This window comes from Loxodonta africana, chromosome 9 (genome assembly GCF_030014295.1).
Source record: "Loxodonta africana isolate mLoxAfr1 chromosome 9, mLoxAfr1.hap2, whole genome shotgun sequence".
Classification (NCBI taxonomy): Eukaryota; Metazoa; Chordata; class Mammalia; order Proboscidea; family Elephantidae; genus Loxodonta; species Loxodonta africana.
Window position 1 is genome coordinate 12,370,192 of NC_087350.1, and position 21,196 is coordinate 12,391,387.

Consider the following 21,196-nt stretch of genomic DNA (forward strand, 5'->3'; position numbering starts at 1 on the left):
TCACCCTGAAGACTAAGGTGCGCCTGACACAAGCCATGGTATTTTCGATCGCATCATATGCATGTGAAAGCTGGACAGTGAGTAAGGAAGACCAAAGAAGAGCTGACACCTTTGAATTGTGGTGTTGGCGAAGAATATTGAATATACCATGGGCTGCCAAAAGAACAAACAAATCTGTCTTAGAAGAAGTACAACCAGAATGCTCCTTAGAAGCAAGGATGGCGAGACTGCGTCTTACTTACTTTGGACATGTTGTCAGGAGGGATCAGTCCCTGGAGAAGGACATCATGCTTGGCAGAGTACAGGGCCAGTACAAAAGAGGAAGACCCTCAACGAGGTGGATTGACACAGTGGCTCCAACAATGAACTCAAGCATAACAACAATTGTAAGGATGGCTCAGGCCCAGGCACTGTTTCGTTTTGTTGTGCATAGGGTCGTGATGGGTCAGAACCGACTCGATGGCACCTAACAACAACAACAACATTGTGCCCGTGTACCCAGATGTTCCACTAGACTCTGGTCCTAATACTTCAAATCCAGAAAACCAATCCCACAAGGTGTTTGGTTATGTATAAGAAATATTCATAAATCTGCCCTCTATATGATTTATTATATGTATGACTATGTGTGCATAAACTCCCATACATGTATATGCATAAACATACTTACCTGTATATACACTTATGTGTGCTTATACATGTAAACGCCTACCTGAATGCATATATATATGTGTAACATATATATATATATATATATATATATATATATATATATATTTTTGGTTGTTTTTGCTTATGTTTGAAAATTATAAGTTACGTGCTATTACCAACAAATTCTTTTTCCTTGTGTACATTTTACTCATATGGTTTGCCTTCATCATGCTGTGTGTACTTCACTCTCATTTGGTGTTACCTTTCCCATTACCAAAAGTAACCCGTGTGTACTCTCTAGAGAGTGAATTTCTGTTTCACTCCACCCCGTCTCTTGTAAACACATTATTTTCTGCATATTTTTATTAGTGCATATCATTTCATAAATGTGATAACATAGACTATTTCTTTTATTGTGACAGAATTTTTCACTTGAGATAACGTCCTCCAGGTTCTTCCATGTTCCAAGGAGTTTAGGGAACTCATATTTCTGTGTTGCTGAGTAGTATTTCATTGTATGTATGTACCACATTTTACTTATCCATTCATTGGTTGATGGGCAGTTAGGTTGTTTCCATCTTTTTGCTATTGCGAATAGTGCTGCGATGAAAATAGGTGTGCATGTGTCTGTTCCTGTCACTTCTGTCAGATCCCTAGGGCAAATAGCTGGAGTGGAATTGTTGGGTTATATGGCAGCTCTGCCAGCAGTTTTTTGAGGAACCGCAAGACTGTTTTGAAAATGGCTGTATCATTTTGAATTTTCACCAGCAACGGATGAGGGTTCCAATTTATCCAAATCCTCTCCAACACTTGTTATTTTCCCTTTTGATTTTTTTATTCTAGCCATTCACAGTGGGAGTGAAATGGTATCTCATGTTGGTATTGATTTGCCTTTCCCTGATGCCTAATGATGTTGAGCACCTCTTCACGTGTCTGTTGGCCGTGTGAATATTCTCATTGCTGAAATGTCTGTTCATGTTCTTTGCCTACTTCTTGATATGGTTGTCTTTTGCTTATTAAGTTGAAGAAGTTTTACATATTTTAGATATTAGACTCTAATCACTTATATAATTGCCAAAGAATTTTTCCCAGTCTGTAGGCTGTCTCTTCCTTGTTTTTATTAAGTCTTTTGATGAGCATAAGTATTTAACTCTTCGGAGGCCCGAGTTATCTATTTTGTTTTCTGATGCTTGTGCATTCATTATTATGTTTGATAATCTATCATTTGAAAACTAAGTAGGTCCAAAAGGTTTGTTCCTATATTCTTTTTGTAGAACTGTATGGTTCTAAATTTAAATTTAGCTCCTTGATCCATATTGATTTAGTTTTTCTGCATGGCTTGAGGTATGGATCTTGTTTCGTTTTTCTGTTTGTGGAAATCCAATTTCACCTGCACCATTTGTTGAAGAGAATATTCTTTTGCCAGTGAAAGGATTTGGCCCCCTTGTTGAAAACCAATTGACCATAGATGTTTGGATTTATTGCTGGATTTTCAATTCTGTTCCATTGGCTTTTGTGTCTATGTTTAAAGACGTACTAGGCTGCTTTGATTTACTGTAGCTGTGTAATCTGTTTTGAAGTGAGCAACTATGAGGCCTGCTACTTCGTTATTTTTCAAATGTGTGACTCTTTCAGTTCTCTCATCTTCCCACAGAAAAAGGAGGATTCTTTTTCCATTTTTGTAAAGAAAACTATCGGAATTTTGATTAGGATTGTGTTCTATCTGTAGGTCACTTTGTGTATTATTGACATGTTCACTATATTAAGTCTTCCAATCCATGAGCACAGAATTTCTTTCCATCTATCTAGGTCTTCTTTAAGATAGTTCAGCAGTGTTTTGTAATTTTCATTGTATAAGGCTTTAGTATCAATGGGTACATTTATTCCTTTATGTTTTATTTTCTTAAATGGTATTGTAAAAGGACTTGTTTTCATTCCATAAATATTTATTTTGTAATAAAAATTTCATAAATTTTTATTCAGTTTCATAAACCCTAAGGGTGCAGCTTAAGCCATTCCACCTGTGAGGAGCAAGAACCTAGGGAAAGCAAGGAGCTACTTTCTGTGACCTGGTTCTCAACTGTCCTGGTCAAGGGAACAAGTAAATTTCAGACAAAACATTGGTGCCTCAACATTTATTGTGAAATGTCTATATATTAAACAAATGCAGCAAGAAACACTGTATGACAGTAAATATAGTAGGGAAAACGTTTGGAACGGCATCAGGAGAAAGTATGTCTTACAGCATTTCCAGGTCTAAAATTCTTTGGCTGTGCAGTTCTGTAATGGAACTTTCAAAGAGAATAGGAAAAAGAAATAGTATTTTTTGAAAGCCTATTCATAAGAAGAAATGAATGTGGTCCAAAGTGTATCTAAATGTGGAAGAGCACTCTTCCCCATTCCAGGATACTGTATTTTAAGTGGAGCCCTGGTTGCAAAGTGGTAAAGAGCCCTGCTGCTAACCAAAAGGTGGCAGTTTAAATCCACCAACCACTCCTTGGAAACCCTGTGGGTAAGTTCTACTCTGACTGGTGGGGTCCCTGTGAGTCAGAATCCACTCAATAGCAAAGGGTAAGCTTAGGGAAGGAGCCCTGACCGTGCGAGCGTAAGCACTAGGTTGCTAAGCAAATACCCAGGGAATAAGGCTCTGGCTGCAGAGGAGAAACAGCAGGGAATCTGCCACCATAAAGATTACAGCCTAGGGAACGCTATGGGACAGTTCTACTGTGTCATATAGGGTCTCCATGAGGGGAGATTGACTCCATGGCACAAAAACAATGACCACAATTTTTACAAATCATGAGTGGTGGCTTCAGACACGCTCTTTTGGCAGAAGGGTTGATGTGGAGGTTCTGGGTGAGAAGGTGTCGCTTGCCTTCCAAGAAGCCTCAGAATTCACCCCAGATGCTTTGTTTTCTGCTCCCGCAGTGCTCTTCATAAACCCATTACAGTAGAGTCGATTCTGACCCCTAATGATCCTTTAGGACGCAGTAGAACTGCCCCATAGGACTTCCAAGGAGTGGATGGTAGATTTGAACTACCAGCCTTTTGGTTAGCAGGCAGTAGCTCTTAACCACTCTGCAACCATGGCTCAGGGAACCGCATTCCCGCCCTGCTTTAGGAGCTCACTCATGCGCACGCCCTCCTGGGACAGGGTTCTGGGGCGCGCGAACTGCCGCCCTCTAAAGGCCTCAGGTGTCAGTTGCAGAAGGTCACCTTCACTGAGGCGCGCGCCAGGAGCAGGGAAGGCAGGGTCCCTGAGGGTAGGTCTCACGACTGTGCTGGGCTGGGCTGTGCCAGGGGAGGCCTCAGACCCTGAGCACAGAGAGCAGCGCTTTACATGCTCATAGATCAGTTATAACAAAGGAAGGTAATGGACGCGCAAACTCACCCTTAGTAATGTTGCTGCTATACTTTACCCTCCTATAGGCTCTTGGGTTATTTGCAGGCGTGGGTTTTGTATTGGGCGATCCCCTTTCATGGTGTAGAATTCAGTGCCCTGGGGTTGCTAGCTTGTCCTGTGCTGGCAGTATTTATACCACGGGAAATGACAAACGCTGCATCTCAGGATTGCATTGATTGTTTTCCTAATTGGTGGACTGAAAATTAGAGGGGAAATTTCAATAATGCTTCTTTAAACTGACAAGTGTGTCAAGTTGTTATCTGTTACATTCTGAATAATACCTAATTTTGAACAATTCTTCAGGATTTGAAAAGCACTTTCTGTTTAAGCACAGAAAGATCTCCTGTCAAGGAAAATTCAGTCAAGTTCCAACCTCCGAGCTCACTTCTCTTAGGTCTTCCTTGTTAACATAAGAAACATGCCAACCAACATTCATGTTGCAATGGCACTCATTAGTCCAGGATGTGAGTGACTTTGCTGAATTGACTAAAAACCAACCGTTTATTTGTAGTGTCGTGTCATGAAATCATGATTCACTTTAACCATGATAGGTTGAGGATGCAAGAGATTGGCCAAGATCAGCAAAACCATCCTTCTACTGATCTGTGTGTATAAACAATTCCAGTCACGAGTATTACATGTTTGATTGAGATCATTAACTTGTGACTTCTCCATTTGTATCTGGGACAATTTACATGTATTTCTACTTCTGCAGAAAGCCAGTGTGGGTGTGTAATCCTTTGCCAGCACACAACTGCGTGTGCATTTGAGGCTGTAAGGTGCTGTGTGTGTGTTTCCATCCTGGAGGAGTGGAGGGAGTGTCAGTGGGTGCATTTGGAATGTGAGGTACGTGTGTATATTAACAGGCCGTCGGGTCAGTGTGTATACCTGAGGAGATGAGAAAGTTTTGTGTTTGTTTGTTTTTATTATTATGACTTAAAACATATTTTATTACAAAATAACCCTTCAGAATATTTTTGTTCATTTGCACATATAAACATGTAGGCACTCTGTTTATTCCAGAGCATGAGAAACATCGTTCTATAACCAGTTTTCGGGATTAAGAACAAACACTGCCAACCTTTTCCATGTCAGTAAATGCAGGTCTATTCACATAGGTTTTCAGTGCAATTTCTTTTTGGCTTAAATCAGCAAAAAGTTATTTTGCTTTTTATTTGAAAAAAAAATTAGTGTGCTTTAAGTGAAAGTTTACAGTTCAAGTCAGTTTCCCATACAAAAACTTACACACTTTGCTTTGTCACCCAAGCTGCCCTCCGTATAATGTGGCAGCACACTCCTCCTCTCCACCATGTTTCCCATGTCCATTCAACCAGCTCCTATTCCCCTCTGTGCTCTCATCTCACCTCCGAACACAAGCCAGCCACTTAGTCTCAAGTATGTACTTGAGCTAAGAAGCACACTCCTCACCAGTACCGACTTATGTCTTATACAGCAGTCTAACCTTTGGCTGAAGAGTTGGCTTAGGGAATGGTTTTAGTTTTAGGCTAACAGAGTGTCCACGGGCCATGTCTTCTGGGGTCCCTCCAGTCTCCTTCAGACCATTAAGTCTGTTCTATTTACTAGAATCTGAGTTCTATACCCCACTTTTCTACTGCTCCATTAGGGACTTCTGTTATGTTCCCTGTCAGGGTGGTCATTGGTGGTAGCCAGGCACCGTTTAGTTCTCCTGGTCTCAGACTGATGAAGTCTCTGGTTATGTGGCCCTTTCTGTCTCCTGAACTCATATTTTCCTTGTGCTTTGGTGTTCTTCATTCTCCTTTGCTCCAAGTGGGTTGGGACCAATTGATGCATATTAGGTGGCCTATTGCTAGCTTTAAAGACCCCAGAGGGTACTCACCAAGGTGGGATGCAGACCATTTTTTTAATAAACTTCATTATGCCAAATGACTTTGATTTCCCCTGAAACCATGGTTCACAGGTCCCTCCTCCTGATTCTCTGTCCCTCGAAGTGTTTGGTCGTATTCAGGAAACTTCTTAGTTTCTGGTTTAGTCCAGTTGCGCTGACTTCCCCTGTATTGTGTGTTGCCCTTCCCTTCACCTAAAATAATTCTTGTCTCCCATCTAGTTAGTGAATACCGCTCTTCCTCCTTTTGCGCTCATAACCAGCAAAGAATGTTTTCTTCTGTGTGTAAACCTTTTCTTCAGTTCTTATAATAGTGGTCTCATACAACATTTGTCCTTTTGTGACTGACTAATTTCACTCAGCATAATGCCTTCCAGATCATCAATGCTATGAGATGTTTCACAGATTTATCATTGTTGTTTATTTTTGTGTACTATTCCATTGTGTGAATATACCATAATTTGTTTATTCATTCATCCATTGATGGGCACCTAGGTTGTTCCCATCACTTTTTTTTTTCTTTATAGATTTTATTATGCCAATTGACTTAGATGTCCCCTGAAACCATGGTCCCCAAACCCCGCCCCTGCTATGCTGTCCTTCAAAGCATTCAGTTTATTCAGGAAACTTCTTTGCTTTTGGTTTAGTCCAGTTATGCTGACCTCTCCTGTGTTGTGTGTTGTCTTTCCCTTCACCTAAAGTACTGCTTATCTACTATCAAATTACTGAAAACCTGTCTGTGTCCCTCCCTCCCTCTCCCCTCTAGTAACTATCAAAGAATATTCTCTTATGTGTTTAAACTATTTCTTGAGTTCTTATAATAGTGGTCTCATACAATATTTGTCCTTTTGCAGCTGACTAATTTCACCCAGCATAATGCCTTCCAGATTCCTCCATGTTACGAAATGTTTCACGGATTCATCAGTGTCCTTTTGTGTACATATACCATAATCTATTTATCCATTCATCTGTTGATGGACACTTTGGTTGCTTTCAACTTTTTGCTATTGTAAATAGTGCTGCAGTGAACATGGTTGTGGTTATATGCGTTTATGTAAAGTCTCTTATTTCTCTAGGATATATTCCAAGTAGTGGGATTGCTGAATCATGTGGTAGTTCTATTTTTAGTTTTTTAAGGAAGAGCCAAATAAATTTTCAAAGTGGTTGTACCATTTTACATTCCCACCAGCAGTGTAGAAGTGTTCCAGTCTCTCCACAACCTCACCAACATTTATTATTTTGGGTTTTTTGGATTAATGCCAGTCTTGTTGCAGTGAGATGGAATCTCATCGTAGTTTTGATTTCCGTTTCTCTAATGGCTAATGATTGTGAGCATTTCCTCATGCATCTGTTAGCCACCAGAATGTCTTCTTTAGTGAAGTGTCTGTTCATATTTTGCCCATTTTTTAATTGGGTTATTTGTCTTTTTGCAGTGTCATGGATTTTAGAGATCAGAAGCTAATCGGAAATGTCAGAGTTAAAAATTTTTCCCAGTCTGTGTAGGTAGTTTTTTACTCTTTTGGTGAGGTCTTTGGATAGGCATAGTTGTTTGATTTTTAGGAGCTCCCAGTTATCTGGTTTCTCTTCTGCATTGTTTGTAATGTATAAGGGCTCCTAGCACTGCTCCTATTTTCTCTTCCATGATCTTTATCGTTTAGATTTTATGTTTGGGTAGTCTTTGATCCACTTTGAGTTCATTTTGCTCATGGTGTGAGGTATGGGTCTTGTTTAATTTTTTTTGCAAATGGACATCCAGTTATGCCAGCACCACTTGTTAAAAAGATTGTCTTTTCCCCATTTAACTGATTTTGGGCCTTTTTCAAATATCACATGCTTGTATGTGGATAGATTTATGCCTGGATTCTGAATTCTGTTCCATTGGTCTATGTATCTGTTGTTGTACCAGTATCACACTGTTTTACCTACTGTGGCAGTATAATGGTTTCTAAAGTCAGGTAGAGTGAGCCCTCCCACTTTTTTCTTTTTTTTTCTGTAATGCTTTACTTCTCCTGGAATTCTTTCACTCCATAGGAAGTTGGTGATTTGTTTCTCTATCTCGTGAAAAAGCATCAATGAAATTTGGATGGGTATTGCATTGAATCTATAGATGGCTTTTGGTAGAATAGACATTTTTACAATGTGGCACTTTCCTATCCGTGACCAAGGTATCTTTTTCCAATTATGTAGGTCTCTTTTGGTTTCTTGCAGTTTTGTCTTGCAGTTTTTCTTGTATAAGTCTTTTACATCTCTGGTAAGATTTATTCCTAAGTATTTTATCTTCTTGGGGACTAATGTAAATTGTATTGATTTGGTGATTTCCTCTTCAATGTTGTTTTTGTTGGTGTAGAGGAATCCAACTGATTTTTGTATGTTTATCTTGTATCCTGAAACTCTGCTGAACTATTAGCTTCAGAATTTTTCTTGAGAATTCTTTAGGGTTTTCTGTGTATATGATCATGTCATTTGCAAATAGAGATACTTTCACTTCTTCCTCATCTATCTGGATGCCCTTTATTTCTTTATCTAGCCTAATTGCTCTGGCTAGGACCTCCAACAGAATGTTGAATGAGAGTGGTAATAAAGGGCATCCTTGTCTGGTTCCTGATCTCAAGGGGAATGCTTTCAGACTGTCTCCATTTAGAATGATGTTGCTGTTGGCTTTGTTTAAATGCCCTTTATTAGGATGAGGAATTTTCCTTCTATTCCTATTTTGCTGAGAGTTTTTTTTTTTTTTTTTTTATCATGAACGGGTGTTGAACTTTGTCAAATGCCTTTTCTGCATCGATTGATAAAATCATGTGGTTCTTGTCTTTTGTTTTAGTTATATGATGGATTACATTGATTCTTTTTCTAATGTTGAACCATCTCTGCATACCTGGTATGAATCCCGCTTGGTCATGGTGGATTATTTTTTTGATATGTTGTTGAATTTTATTGGCTAGAATTTTGTTGAGGATTTTTGGATCCAAGTTCATGAGGGATATAGGTCTGTAATTTTGTTTTTTTTTTAGTGTCTTTACCTGGTTTGGGTATCAGGGAAATGCTGGCCTCATAAAATGAGTTTGGGGGTATTCCATCCTTTTCTGTGTTCTACCTTTAGTAGTAGTGGTGTAATTCTTCTCTGAAAGTTTGATAGCGTGCTGCAGTGAAGCCATCCAGGCCAGGGCTTTTTGTTGTTGTTGCTGTTGGGAGTTTTTTGATTACCTTTTCATTCTCTTCTTTTGTTATGGGGCTGTTTAGTTGTTCTACCTCTGTTTGCGTTAGTTTAGGTAGGTCGTGTTTTTCTAGGAATTCATCCATTTCTTCTAGGTTTTCGAAATTGTTAGAACACAATTTTTCAGAATAATCTGATAGGACTTTTAAATTCAGTTTGGTCTGTTTTAATATTGGAAACCCTGGTGGCGTAGTGGTTAAGTACTACAGCTGCTAACCAAAGGGTCGGGAGTTCAAATCCACCAGGCACTCCTTGGGAACTCTACGGGACAGTTCTACTCTGTCTTAAAGGGTCGCTATGGGTCAGAATCGACTCAACGGCACTGGGTTTGGTTTTTTTTGTTTGTTTGTTGTAGTGTGGCCAATCTCATTTCTTATTCGGGTTATTTGCTTCCTCTCCTGTTTTTCTTTTGTCAGTTTGACCAATGGTTTATCAATTTTGCTAATTTTTTCAAAGAACCAGCTTTTGGTCTTGTTAATTCTTTCAATTGTTTTTCTGTTTTCTATTTCCTTTAGTTCTGCTCTAATTTTTATTATTTCCTTTCTTCAAGTGCTTGAAGGTTTCTTTTGTTGCCCTCTTGCTATTTGTTCAAGTTGTAGGGATAATTCTTTGGTTTTGGCCCTTTCTTCTTTTTGTATGTGTGCATTTATTGATATCAATTGACCTCTGAGCACTGCTTTCACTGTGTCTCAAGGGTTCTGATAGGAAGCGTTTTCATTCTCATTGTATTCTATGAATTTCTTTATTCCATCCGTAATTTCTTGTATAAACCCAATCTTTTTTGAGCAGGGTATTGTTCGGTTTCCAAGTGTTTGATTTCTTTTGCCTGCTTTTTCTGTTATTGATTTCTACTTTTATGGCCTTATGGTCAGAGAAGATGCTTTGTAATATTTTGATGTTTTGGATTCTGCTAAGGCTTGCTTTATGACCTAATGTGTCGTCTATTCTAAAGAATGATCCATTTGCACTAGAAAAGAAAGTATATTTGGCTGCTGTTGGATGGAATGTTCTGTATAGGTCTGTAAGGTCGAGTTCGTTGACTGTGGCATTTAGATCTTCCACGTCTTTATTGAGCTTCTTTCTGGATGTCCTGTCCTTCACGGAGAGTGGTGTGTTGAAGTTTCCTACTTTAATTGTGGAGCTGTGTATCTCAGTTTTCAATGCTATTAGACTTTGTTTCATGTATGTTGCAGCCCTGTCATTGGGTGCAAAAATATTTAATATTGTTATATCCTTACCTTTTGTGGAAGATTTTACTTTGAAGTCTATTTTTTTATTGTATTATATATCCAATTCATTTAAGTTATTTTTTCTTGTTTTTTTTATAAGTTTTATTGTGCTTTAAGTGAAAGTTTACAAAGCAAATTAGTCTCTCACACAAAAACCCACATACACCTTGCTACACACTCCCAATTACTCTTCCCCTAATGAGACAGCCCTCTCTCTCCCTTCACTCTCTCTTTTTGTGTCCATTTCACCAGCTTCCAACCCCCTCCACCCTCTCATCTCCCCTCCAGGCAGAAGATGCCAACAGAGTCTCAAGTGTCCACCTGATCCAAGAAGCTCACTCCTCACCAGCATCCCTCTCCAAGCCATTGTCCAGTCCAATCCATGTCTGAAGAGTTGGCTTCAGGAATTGTTACTGTCCTGGGGCAACAGAAGGTCTGGGAGCCATGACCACCAGGGTCCTTCTAGTCTCAGTCAGACCGTTAAATCTGGTCTTATGAGAATTTGGGGTCTGCATCCCACTGCTTTCTTGCTCCCTCAGGGTTCTCTGTTGTGTTCCCTGTCAAGGCAGTCATCGGTTGTAGCTGGACACCAACTAGTTCTTCTGGTCTCATGATGATGTCGTCCCTGGTTCATGTGGCCCTTTCTGTCTCCTGGGCTCCTAATCACCTTGTGTCCTTGGTGTTCTTCATTCTCCTTTGATCCAGGTGGGTTGAGACCAATTGATGCATCTTAGATGGCTGCTTGCTAACATTTAAGACCCCAGACTCCACTCTTCACAGTGGGATGCAAAATGTTTTCTTAATAGATTTTATTATTCCCATTGACTTAGATGTCCCCTGAAACCATGGTCCCCAAACCCCTGCCCCTGCTATGCTGGCCTTCAAAGCATTCAGTTTATTTAGGAAACTTCTTTGCTTTTGGTTTAGTCCAATTGTGCTGACCCCCGCCCCTGTATTGTGTGTTGTCTTTCCCTTCACCTAAAGTAGTTCCTATCTACTATGTAATTAGTGAATGCCGCCTCCCAACCTCCCTCCCTCCCACTTCTCGTAACCACAAAAGAATGTTTTTTTCTCAGTTTAAGCTATTTCTCAAGTTCTTATAATAGTGGTCTTATACAATATTTGTCCTTTTTCAGCTAATTTCACTCAGCAGAATGCCTTCCAGGTTCCTCCACGTTATGAAATGTTTCACAGATTCCTCATTGTCAATATAGCATAATTTATTTATCCAGTCGTCCACTGATGGGCACCTTGGTTGCTTCCATCTTCTTGCTATTGTAAACAGTGCTGCAATAAACATGGGTGTGCATATGTCTGTTCATGTAAAGGCTCTTGTTTCTCTAGGATATATTCCAAGGAGTGGGATTGCTGGATCATACGGTAGTTCTATTTCTAGCTTTTTAAGGAAGCACCAAATCAATTTCCAAACTAGTTGTACCATTTGACATTCCCACAAGCAGTGTATAAGTGTTCCAATATCTCCACAACCTCTCCAACACTTATTATCTTGTGTTTTTTGGATTAATGCCAGCCTTATTGGAGTGAGATGAAATCTCGTTCTATTTTTGACCTGCGTTTCTCTAATGGCTAATGATCCTGAACATTTCCTCATATATCTGTTAGCTACCTGAATGTCTTCTTTAGTGACGTGTCTGTTCATATCTTTTGCCCATATTTTAATTGGGTTATTTGTGTTTTTGTAATTGAGTTTTTGCAGTATCGTGTAGATTTTAGAGATCCGGCGCTGATCAGAAACGTCATAGCTAAAAACTTTTTCCCAATCTCTAGGTAGTCCTTTTACTCTTTTGGTGAAGTCTTTGGATGAGCATAGGTGTTTGACTTTTAGGAGCTCCCAGTTATCTAGTTTTTCTTCTGTATTCTTAATAATGTTTTTTATATTGTTTATGCCATGTATTAGGGCTCCTAACGTTGTCCCCATTTTTTTTCCATGATCTTTATCGTTCTAGATTTTATATTTAGGTCTTTGATCCATTTTGAGTTAGTTTTTGTGCATGGAGTGAGGTATGGGTCTTGTTTCATTTTTTTGCAGATGGATATCCAGTTATGCCAGCACCATTTGTTAAAAAGACTATCTTTTCCCCATTTAACTGTTTTGGGGCCTTTGTCAAATATCAACTGCTCATATGGGGATGGATTTAAGACTGGATTCTCAATTCTGTTCCATTGGCCCATGTGTCTGTTGTTGTACCAGGACCAGGCTGTTCTGACTACTGTGGCGGTATAATAGGTTCTAAAATCAGGTAAAGTAAGGCCTCCCAGTTTGTTCTTCTTTTTCAGTAATGCCTTATTTATCCGGGGCCACTGTCCCTTCCGTATGAAGTTGTTGATTTTTTTCTCAAGTTGGTGATTTGTTCCTTTGAAGTCTTTTTTTTTCAGGAATATTGCCCCTCCTGCTCTTTTTAATTGTTATTTGCTTGATATATTTTTTTCCATCCTTTGAGTTTTAGTTTATTTGTGTCTCTGCGTCTAAGGTGTGTCTCTTGTAGGCAGCACACAGACGGATCATATTCTTTAACCATTCTGCCACTCTCTGTCTCTGTATCGGTGCATTTAGTGCTTTAACATTCAGCGTAATGATGGATAGGTGTGAGTGTAGTGCTGTCACTTTGATGTCTTGTTTTGTGTGTTGTTTACAGCTTCTTTTTCCCACTTAATTTTTGGTGGTGAGTAGTTTATCTTTATGTATGGTCTTTTCCTCTTATTCCTTGTTGTTGATTTTGTTTCTGCTGAGTCTCTATTTTTTTTCATGTGTTTTATTTTGTTGAGTAAAATAGTTAGTCTCGTTTGTGGTTACCTTAATATTTACCCCTGATTTTCTGAGTTTAAACCTAACTTTTATTTCTTTATATTGCCTTGTCTTCCTGTGCATGTGGAACAGCTATGACGACATTTGTTTGTTCCTCTTTATTATTTAATGTTGTGTTCTTTTACATAATGACATCGCTGTTTCCCCATTGTGAGCGTTTTTTTATGTTGAATAATTTTTGTGATTTCCCTGTCTGAGTTAACATCTCATTGCACTTTCCACTGTTCTACTCTTGGGCTGATACCTGATATTATTGATTTTCTAACCAAAGAGCTCCCTTTAGTATTTCTTGTAGTTTTGGTTTGGTTTTTACGAAATCCCTAAACTTCTGTTTATCTGGAAATGTCCTAATTTCACCTGCATGTTTGAGAGACAGTTTTGCTGGATATATGATTCTTGGCTGTCAATTTTTTTTCTTCCAAGCATTGCCTTCTTGCCTGCATGGCTTCTGCCAAGTAGTCCGATCTCATTCTCATTGAGTCTCCTTTGTACGTGACTTTTCATTTATCCTTACCCAACCCAGTGCCATCGAGTCGAGCTTCTCTTAAAATTCTCTCTTTATCTTTGGTTTTGGCAAGTTGGATTATAATATGCCTTGGTGACTTTCTTTTAAAATCTACCTTATGTGGAGTTTGATGAGCATCTGGATTGATATGTTCTCAACTTTCATGATATCAGGGAAGTTTTCTGCCCACAAATCTTCGATAATTCTCTCTGTATTTTCTGTTATCCCTCCCTGTTCTGGTACTCTGATCACTCGTAGGTTATTTGTCCTGATAGAGTCCCACATGATTCTTAAGGTTTCTTTATTTTTTTTAATTGTTTTATCTCATTATTCTTCAAATATATTGGTGCTAAGTGTTTTATCTTTAAGATCCTCAATTCTGCCTTCCAGTTGCTTGATTCTGCTCCTCTGACTTTTTATTGAGTTTTCGAATTTTGTAATTTTATTGTTAATCTTCTGAATTTCTGATTGGTGTCTCTGTGTGGATTTTCCCAGCTTATTAAATTTTTCATTTTATTCTTGAAGAATGTTTTTAATTTCTTCACCTGTTTTATCTGCGCTGTTGACAGTTTCTTCATTCCACGTAATTTTCTGTGCTGGGTCTTTTTTGTGTGTGTATTTTCACCTTTTTCATTGTTGTCGATTTTGTATTTGTGCAGCCTTTATGTTTCTCTTGTTTTTTACTTTGATGTGTAGGATTGTTAGTTTGCTTTTTGGTTAACTTACTCTTTACTCCAATTTTTCTGCATTTAAAGCAATCTTTTATTTCTTTATATCTCCTTGACTTCCTCTCCATGTGAAAGATCTAGGACTACATTATTTAGTCTCTCTTTTTTGTTTTAATGTTGTCATCTTTAACTAATGATGTCACTGTTTTCCTGTTTTGAGCAATTTAGCTTTGATTTAGTTTTGAGATTTCCCTATCTGGGGTGATATCTGGCTGCTCTGTCCTGTGTTCCAGTCTTGGGTTATTGTCTGATGTTATAGATTTTCTAACCTGAAGTCTCCCTTTCATATTTCTTATAATTTTGGCTTGGGTTTTTGCAGAATCCCTAAACTTTTTTTTATAGAAATGTCCTAACTTCGCCATCACTTTTGTGAGACAGTTTTGTTGGATATATATTCTTGGCTGGCAGTTTTGACCTTCAAGGCTTTATATAAAGCCCATTGCCTTCTTGCCTGCATGGTTTCTGCTGAGTACTATGAGCTTAGTCTTGTTGACTCTCATTTGTAGGTGGCGTTTCATTTATCCCTAGCCACTCTTAAAATTCTTTCTTTATCTTTGTTTTGGACAGGTTTGATTATGATATATCATGGTGACATTCTTTTGGGATCTACCTTGTATGAGGTTCAATGAGCATCTTGAATGGATATCTTCTCATCTTTCATGATATCAGGGAAGTTTCCTTCCAACAAATCTTCCACAATTCTCCCTGCGTTCGTCCCTCCCCCACCCCCAGCCAGATTATGGGCACCCAGTGCTATTGGCTATAAGGAGTAGGAGCCACTTATTCTTCGATCCCTGTCATGGGTGGCTAAGTGTCATGGTTGGAGACACCAGTCCTCAGGCCCCTGATGTGGGTAGGTGACGACCCTGCTTAATAGACAGAGTCATGTCAAATGTCGTGAACCTTCTTCTCCACCATATAGTTGAAAGAGTTGAAGTGAGGGTTCATGTGTGTAACCTGTTGTACTGTGCTAATGAGGGCGTACACTATTGAAATGGACCCACACACGTCTATGCAGAGGTGAAAGACATCAAAGTCTGTGCACCTCTTATTCCTGTGCCTCGGCAAAGGAGCTCTTTCTGTCCTGAGTTCTTAGCTTAAAGGATCCAGCAGATCATTTTTCCGAGTTTGTGAAATCGTTCCCTCTCCAATGCTGGGAGAATGGCTCAGAGAGTATGACGGATCTTTCTTTCAGCCCAGGGGATGTGGCAGTCTCTGAAGCTGGCTTGGACCGAGTGTAGAGCAGGAAGGGGGCAGGTAGATGGGAGAGAGGTTTTTCCCAAAGGGGCAGTTTTTGATCTGCAGGATACATTAGACGCATGTAGATATCTTTTGCCAATGGAGAACCACTTTTCACTGATTCTGGAGGTGGGAGTGGAATCTCTATCCCTCCGTCTCTCCCGATTTGGAAAACATGTCCCAAACGCCATTGCTTGCCTCACCGCTGACACCACCTGATCCTGGCCTGCAGGGTGATGGTTCCTGCTGGGTCAGATCTGGCAACTCCACACTGCTTCTTTTTTTTTTTTTAATTAATTTTTATTTAGCTTCAAGTGAACATTTACCATTCCAATCAGTCTGTCACATGTAGGGTTACATACATCTTACTCCCTTCTCCCATTTGCTCTCCCTCTATTGAGTCAGCCCTTTCAGTCTCTGGTTTCGTGCCGATTTTACCATCTTCCCTCTCTCTCTAATCTTCCCATCCCCCCTCCAGTCAAGAGTTGCCAACACACTCTCCAGTGTCCACCTGATTTAATTAGCTCACTCTTCATCAGCATCTCTCTCCCCCCCACTGACCAGTCCTTTTCATGCCTGATGATTTGTCTTCGGGGATGGTTCCTGTCCTCTGCCAACAGAAGGTCTGGGGAGCATTGCCGCCGGGATTCCTCCAGTCGCAGTAGGTATGGTCTTTTTATGAGAATTTGGGGTCTGTATCCCATTGGTCTCCTGCTCCCTCAGGAGTTGTCTGTTGTGCTCCCTGACAGGGCAGACATCGATTGTGGCCAGGCACCAACTAGTTCTTCTGGTCTCAGGATAATGTAGGTCTCTGGTTCATGTGGCCCTTTCTGTCTCTTGGGTTCTTAGTTGTCGTGTGACCTTGGTGTTCTTCCTTTGCCTTTGGTCCAGGTGGGTTGAGACCTATTGATGTATCTTAGATGGCCGCTTGTTGGCATTTAGGACCCCAGGCGCCACAATTCAAAGTGGGATGCAGAATGTTTTCATAATAGAATTATTTTGCCCATTGACTTAGAAGTCCCCTCAAACCAAGTTCCCCAGACCCCAGCCCCTGCTCCTCTGACCTTTGAAGCTTTCATTTTATCCCGGATACCTCTTTGATTTTAGTCCAGTCCAATTAGGCTGACCTTCCTTGTATTGAGTGTTGTCTTTCCCTTCATCCGAAGCAGTTCTTATCTACTGATTGATCAATAAAAAGCCCTCTCCCTCCCTCCATCCCTCCCCCCTTTGTAACCACAAAAGTATGTCTTCTCCTCCGTTTTTTCTATTTCTCAAGATCTTATAATAGTGATCTTATACAATATTTGTCCTTTTGCCTCTGACTCATTTCGCTCAGCATAATGCCTTCCAGATTCCTCCATGTTATGAAATGTTTCAGAGATTCGTCACTGTTCTTTATCGATGCGTAGTATTCCATTGTGTGAATATACCACAATTTATTTCCCCATTCATCCGTTGACGGACATCTTGGTTGCTTCCAGCTTTTTCCTATTGTAAACAGAGCTGCAATAAACATGGGTGTGCATGTATCTGTTTGTGTGAAGGCTCTTGAATCTCTAGCGTATATTCCGAGGAGTGGGATTTCTGGGTTGTATGGTAGTTCTATTTCTGTTTAAGATAACGCCAGATGGATTTCCAAAGTGGTTATACCTTTTTACAATCCCACCAGCAGTGTATGAGAGTTCCAATCTCTCCGCAGCCTCTCCAACATTTATTATTTTGTGTTTTTTGGATTAATGCCAGTCTAGTTGGTGTGAGATGGAATCTCATCGTAGTTTTAATTTGCATTTTTTTTAATGGCTAATGATCGGGAGCATTTTCTCATGTATCTGTTGGCTGCCTGAATATCTTCTTTAGTGAAATGTGTGTTCAAATCCTTTGCCCACTTCTTGATTGGGTTGTCTTTTTGTGGTTGAGTTTTGACAGAATCATGTAGATTTTAGAGATCAGGCGCTGGTCTGAAATGTCATAGCTGAATATTCTTTCCCAGTCTGTAGGTGGTCTTTTTACTCTTTTGGTGAAGTCTTTAGATGAGCATAGGTGTTTGATTTTTAGGAGCTCCCAGTTATCTGGTTTCTCTTCATCATTTTTGGTAATGTTTTGTATTCTGTTTATGCCCTGTATTAGGGCTCCGAGGGTTGTCCCTATTTTTTCTTCCATGATCTTTATCGTTTTAGTCTTTATGTTTAGGTCTTTGATCCACTTGGAGTTAGTTTTTGTGCATGGTGTGAGGTATGGGTCCTGTTTCATTCTTTTGCAAATGGATATCCAGTTATGCCAGCACCATTTGTTAAAAAGACGATCCTTTCCCCAATTGACTGACACTGGTCCTTTGTCAAATATCAGCTGCTCATACGTGGATGGATTTATATCTGGGTTCTCAATTCTGTTCCATTGGTCTATGTGCCTGTTGTTGTACCAGTATCAGGCTGTTTTGACTACTGTAGCTGTATAATAGGTTCTGAAATCAGGTAGAGTGAGGCCTCCCACTTTCTTGTTCTTTTTCAGTAATGCTTTGCTTATCCGGGGCTTCTTTCCCTTCCATATGAAATTAGTGATTTGTTTCTCTATCCCCTTAAAATATGACATTGGTATTTGGATCAGAAGTGCGTTATATGTATAGATGGCTTTTGGTAGAATAGACATTTTTACTATGTTAAGTCTTCCTATCCATGAGCAGGGTATGTTTTTCCATTTAAGTATGTCCTTTTGAATTTCTTGTAGCAGAGTTTTATAGTTTTCTTTGTATAGGTCTTTTACATCCTTGATAAGATTTATTCCAAAGTATTTTATCTTCTTGGGGGCTACTGTGAATGGTATTGATTTGGTTATTTCCTCTTCGGTGTTCTTTTTGTTGATGTAGAGGAATCCAAGTGATTTTTGTATGTTTATTTTATAACCTGAGACTCTTCCAAACTCTTCTATTAGTTTGAGTAGTTTTCTGGAGGATTCCTTAGGGTTTTCCCTGTATACGATCATGTCATCTGCAAATAGTGATAGCTTTACTTCCTCCTTGCCAATCTGGATACACTTTATTTCTTTGTCTAGCCTAATTGCCCTGGCTAGGACTTCACATATGATGTTGAATAAGAGTGGTGATAAAGGGCATCCTTGTCTGGTTCCCGTTCTCAAGGGAAATGCTTTCAGGTTCTCTCCATTTAGAGTGATGTTGGCTGTTGGCTTTGCATAGATGCCCTTTATTATGTTGAGGAATTTTCCTTCAATTCCTATTTTGGTAAGAGTTTTTATTATAAATGGGTGTTGAACTTTGTCAAATGCCTTTTCTGCATCTATTGATAAGATCATGTGGTTTTTATCTTTTGTTTTATTTATGTGATGGATTACATTAACGGTTTTTCTGATATTAAACCCCCCATGCATACCTGGTATAAATCCCACTTGATCAGGGTGAATTATTTTTTTGATGTGTTGTTGGATTCTATTGGCTAGAATTTTGTTGAGGATTTTTGCGTCTATGTTCATGAGGGATATAGGTCTAAAATTTTCTTTTTTTGTAATGTCTTTACCTGGTTTTGGTATCAGGGAGATGGTAGCTTCATAGAATGAGTTGGGTAGTATTCCGTCTTTTTCTATGCTTTGAAATACCTTCAGTAGCAATGGTGTTAAGTCTTCTCTGAAGGTTTGGTAGAACTCTGCAGTGAAGCCGTCTGGGCCAGGACTTTTTTTTGTTGGGAGTTTTTTGATTACCGTTTCAATCTCTTTTTTTGTTATGGGTCTATTTAGTTGTTCTACTTCTGAATGTGTTAGTTTATGTAGGTAGTATTTTTCCAAGAATTTATCCATTTCTTCTAGGTTTTCAAATTTGTTAGAGTCCAATTTTACGTAGTAATCTGAAATGATTCTTTTAATTTCATTTGGCTCTGTTGTGATGTGGTCCTTCTCGTTTCTTATTTGGGTTATTTGTTTCCTTTCTTATTTTTCTTACGTCAGTCTAGCCAATGGTTTATCAATTTTGTTAATTTTTTCAAAGAACCAGCTTTTGGCTTTGTTAATTCTTTCAATTGTTTTTCTGTTCTCTAATTCATTTAGTTCAGCTCTAATTTTTATTATTTGTTTTCTTCTGCTGCCTGATGGGTTCTTTTGTTGCTCACTTTCTATTTGTTCAAGTTGTCGGGACAGTACTCTGATTTTGGCTCTTTCTTCTTTTTGTATGTGTGCATTTATCGATATAAATTGGCCTCTGAGCACTGCTTTTGCTGTGTCCCAGAGGTTTTGATAGGAAGTATTTTCATTCTCGTTGCTTTCTAAGAATTTCCTTATTCCCTCCTTGATGTCTTCTATAACCCAGTCTTTTTTCAGGAGGGTATTGTTCATTTTCCAAGTATTTGATTTCTTTTCCCTAGTTTTTCTGTTATTGATCTCTAGTTTTATTGCCTTGTGGTCTGAGAAGATGCTTTGTAATATTTCGATGTTTTGGACTCTGCAAAGGTTTGTTTTATGACCTAATATGTGGTCTATTCTAGAGAATGTTCCATGTGCGCTAGAAAAAAATGTATATTTTGCAGCAGTTGGGTGGAGAGTTCTGTATAAGTCAATGAGGTCAAGTTGGTTGATTGTTGTAAGTAGGTCTTCCGTGTCTCTGTTGAGCTTCTTACTGGATGTCCTGTCCTTCTCCGAAAGTGGTGTGTTCAAGTCTCCTACTATAAATGTGGAGGTGTCTATCTCACTTTTCAATTCTGTTAAAATTTGATTTAGGTATCTTGCAGCCCTGTCATTAGGTGCGTAAATATTTAATATGGTTATGTCTTCCTGATCAATTGTCCCTTTTATCATTATATAGTGTCCTTCTTTATCCTTTGTGGCAGATTTAAGTCTAAAGTCTATTTTGTCAGAAATTAATATTGCTACTCCTCTTCTTTTTTGCTTATTGTTTGCTTGATATATTTTTTTCCATCCTTTGGGTTTTAGTTTGTTTGTGTCTCTAAGTCTAAGGTGTGTCTCTTGTAGGCAGCATATAGATGGATCGTGTTTCTTTATCCAGTCCGTGATTCTCTGTCTCTTTATTGGTGCATTTAGTCCATTTACATTCAGCGTAATTATAGATAAATAAGTTTTTAGTGCTGTCATTTTGATGCCTTTTCCTGTGTGTTGTTGGCCATTTCATTTTTCCACATGCTTTTTTGTGCTGAGACGTTTTTCTTAGTAGCTCGTGAGATCCTCATTTTCATAATGTTTAACTTTATGTTTGTTGAGTCGTTACGTTTTTCTTGGCTTTTTTCTTGAGTTATGGAATTGATATTCCTTTTTGTGGTTACCGTATTATTTACCCCTATTTTTCTAAGTAAAAACCTAACTTGTATCGTTCTATATCGCCTTGTATCACTCTCCATCTGGCAGTTAAGTGCCTCCTATATTTAGTCCCTCTTTTTGATTATTGTGATCGTTTATCTATTGATTTCCATGATTTCCTGTTATGTGTATTATTTTGTTTATGTATTTATTTTTTGGAATTAATCTTAATTTGTTTGTTTTTGTGCTTTCCCTATTTGAGTTGCGTTGATATCAGGACGTTCTG